The sequence below is a fragment of the Heloderma suspectum genome, chromosome 6, assembly GCF_057233095.1.
Source record: "Heloderma suspectum isolate Gila_16-S chromosome 6, 16-S_ref, whole genome shotgun sequence".
NCBI classification, from domain to species: Eukaryota; Metazoa; Chordata; class Lepidosauria; order Squamata; family Helodermatidae; genus Heloderma; species Heloderma suspectum.
In genome coordinates this window covers 62,665,811-62,669,876 of record NC_139463.1, presented here as the reverse complement: position 1 = coordinate 62,669,876, position 4,066 = coordinate 62,665,811, and positions in this window count along the sequence as shown.

Here is a 4,066-nt window from a genome sequence, read left to right as displayed (position 1 = left end):
ACTTAGCGGATTGGGCGGAGAAATGAGGAGGCAGTCGTTTTTCGTGTACACTCTCGTCTTGGGTAACGACAGCCGCTCCTGTGTAACGCTTTCCATCTAACATGTAACTAGACCCGTCTGCAAACAGATCTTCGGCTCCCTCTATTGGTTCATCTTCAAGATCTGGCCGGCCTTTGGTGTCTAGGTCTAGTACTTCGAGGCAATCATGATCTGGGAGCCCCGGTCTACTTGTGCCCTGTATTGTCAGCAGCAGTGTGGCGATATCGACTTGGATTTGGTATGGCCAGGGCAGGTGGCGACACAAGGGCAGCTTTGAGACTGAGGAAAGACTTATTTATTTCTTTTTAGTCCATTTTCATTTATTTAATTTATCTTTTTGCAGCGCCTCATATAGCGGTCGCGCCGTCTCCCCATCCATGTAGACAAGAGGGTGGGCAGCTGGCTGGGGTTGAGGCAATGGAGATCCACCCAGGAGGAGATTTTACACCTCACAGAGTTGCGTCAGGGCAGGGCCCCTAGAGGTCTTCATCACCAATGCCCTCAAAGGCGTAGTTGCCATGGAAGTTGTTGGCCCCAATGTCAGCAGAAGAGCTGGAATGGCTGACGGAGCCCAGTTTGCTTGAGACCTTTGCAATAGACTCCCTGCTTGCATCAGGAGAATCCAAAAGAGGGGGAGCCTTTACTGCTTGCTGGCTGCTTAGTCAATAAGTCCCTTCTTAACAATGCCACCGGACTGGAGGGGGTACAGACAAACTCGTGTTTTAGGTGTGTTTTCCTAACCTTGGTGAGAAAGGGATAAGAAAGGGGCACTCGGGTTGCCCTTCCCTCAACCCCCATTATGGTGGTAGATCCCCCACTTCCCGTTGGTGGCCTGCTAAGGGGGAGGATGGACAAGGCGGCCCCTGTATCTACAAGGGCATCGTAGGAGCGGCCCCCAACTTTAATTTTGACCATGGGGTCCCCTCTTGCCTCGGAGACGGCCAAGAGGGGGCTGGGACCCTGTCTGTCCTAATCTCTTGTTCATACAATACTCTTTGCTCTTCCCCTCTACTTTCTTTCTCTTTCTGTTTTAGGGCTTCACAGTTTCGCTTCCAGTGTCCAATCGTTTTACAGAAGGCACTGATCTTTTCCAAAGGGAGGCCCTTTTCTGTTCCCCTTTCCACCCTTCTTAACCCCTCCTTGCTCTGGCCTGAGAACGGCAGCGAGGAGTTTTGCTTGCCTCTTGTCTTTCATAAACTTTCTGAACTACCTCTAGTAAAACACTTAGGTCAGCCGCCAATCCTTTCTCAACCTTCTGCAACTTCTTTCTGATGTCTTGGCAACTATTTCCCACGAACTGAGTCGTGAGAATCCTTAAATTATTTGGGTCATTTAAGTCAACATCAGTATACTTGGCGAAGGCTTCCCTTAGCCTTCGGAGGAACACGGCAGGAGGCTCGTTTTTGTCTTGTTTTAAAGACAGAACCTTTTGCAAATTGGGGGCCCTCCGCGCGGCTTGTCTCATGCCTGCTAAAATGAGCTGAAAATACGGCATGCCTCTGCCTTTGTGCAGCGGTGGCTAGTCTCCGATCAGGCTGTCTTAAAGGCAACACTGCTGCTATCTCATCTTCGGTCACAAGGGGGAGCTCCTCCCTAAGCTTGGTGTGCGCGCCGGCAAGAATAGTCGGTTTCTGACTAAGGAAGCAAGTGTTTAACAACATCTGTGTGTGGTCCCAGGTAGGATTGTGTGTGAGCCTCACATTTTCTATTAAGGACAACAATGGACCGGGGTCCTCCTCATTTGTACATTGTACATTGTCCCCTGAGGGTGTTGGGTGGTAGGATCGGGGACCTCTCTAATAGGGAAGGTCAATTTCACTGGTGGCTGAGGGTCCTTTCGTAAATTGTAATTAGGCCCTCCTTTGGTTTCCCCCTCTTTATCAGGCGCCTTTTCCTGGGTTCGAGGCCCCCAAGCCTTCATCTCTTTAAAATCTTTCTCGAGGGCGTCCAAACGATCTTGGAGAGTGTCCTCGAACTCAGTCATAGACCCAATCTCGGGAATTTTTAACGGTTGCAACTCTTGGGCACGCTCCCTTGGGGGAAATGGAGGTTGGGGCGGGCGTGGTCCCCTCCTGACAGCGGTCTCGTAGGGAGGAGGAAGCAACGGATCCTCGGGGGCTGTAGCTACCACCCTAGGTGTTCCCTTCCTCATCAATTTTTTTCTCAGTTATCACAGGGAAGGCCAAGGACATACATTTAACTACCCACGGGGCGGGCCTGCCGCCGAGGGGTACGCAAGTTGCCCATGAATCAATATAGGGGAACTGATCCCAACTTCCTCTCTGTGTTACTATTATATGCACAGCAGATACCAGGGTTGGGTCAAAAGACCCCTTGGGTGGCCATTTGGGTTCTAATACCGGGCATTCCCGGGTGCAAAGAAGGACAAGTCGATCCTTCCTCATTTTAGTTCCATAATCTTGCTTAAAATGTAACCAGTTGCGCAAACAACACTCCAAGGGCGTATGGGACTCTCCTGTAGGCCTGGATTGGGACCCGCCCATGACGGTGGGGATTTCAATCAACAGTTCTCGCGCTTCGCCCTCCTCTGACCCAGCCCATCACCAGGTAGGGAAATGCAGATTGGGGCTCCTCTCTGGCTTCGCCCGTAGGCGTCTCACACAATCACAAACGTACCACCGTCCCGCGTGTATCCCCTAAAGTAAGCTGTTTCACTTACCCTAAGGCCTCCTCTGTCTTGCCCGCAGCCGCGTCCAGCTGCCTATTGATCCACTGCCGGTGCCAAAAAGGAGTGATCACGTCTCCCTCTCCCTCTGGCGTTGGTCCCCAAGCGCTTTTCCCACCGCCGATGTGAGGAGAAGGCAGTGTAAAACAACTGCCTGTGGCCACTCCTCCTCCGCGGCCCCTCGGCTCAGCGCGAAGGGGATGCGCCCCGAAGCAGGATCCGAGTCACGGCACCAAATTGTTAGATAAAAAGTTCTTGCTTTTGGTTTAGAAGAAAAGGATGCCAGGCAGGCAGCAGTGGATCCAACACTATTTTATTGAACGTTTCGCAAAACGGGTGCAGAGCAGTCTGGACCCCGAGACATGTGTGCAAAAGCCTTTTACACCATATCACTTCTATTGTTCTTGCCAGTAACCAATGAAACAGTCAGTACATCAGCTTACCAAGTCAATAGCCAATAAACAGTCAGTATCAGCTTACCAAGCCGTTAGTCATGAGCGCATCAGTATGATTCCCTTTTTGCTCCGCCTACATTTTTCCCGCCACTCGGGTTCTTACGTGACTGAGGCGCCAATCGGTTATGGAGTCTCTTTTCCTAACACACCCACACGATGGGAGGAGTAAACTGGGGTGTGCTTTCCCTGCCCCAGCGCTCAATCCACTTTGCTTGGGGAGGAGCCCCATACTGTTGCAGAAGAGTAAGAAAATAAGAATAAAATGGGCATCTGCCTCCATGTACGTGCCCAGCCGTCCACCTCCTGGCTTTCAGATGTTTTTAAAAATAAGAATTACATGGATGCCACAGACAGCATGTCAGCTCCGTTGGTCGGCCCTGGCACCTGCCGCATGTTCAGCGGTAGTGCTAGGGGCTGCACGCCTGGTGCCCCATTGAGTTTGCGCGTGTGCGGGCTGCCACCAAGGGCAGGTATGGTCGGGCTCCTGCTGCGGGCCCACAGTCCAGCGGGGCCCAGCGAGGAGAAGTCCCTGCAGTTGCTGTTCCTCCTCTGCACCCTCGCAACCTGCTTCTTCAGCTGCTGTCGCTCTGGCCCAGACAACAGAAGGTCGCTTTCCTCAGCACATTTGCTTGTGAGTAAGAGCCGGACTGTAAGGAAGGCTGAGCGCCGAAGAATCGATGCTTTCGAACTGTGGTGTGGGAGAAGACTCTTACGCATCCCTGGACTGCAAAGAGGTCAAATCAGTCCATCCTGAAGGAAATCAACCCTGACTGCTCATTGGAAGGACAGATCCTGAAGCTGAAGCTCAAACATTTTGGCCATGGGGAGCCAGTGTGGTGTAGTGGTGAGAGTGTTGGATTGAGAGCTGGGAGATCGGGGTTCTAGT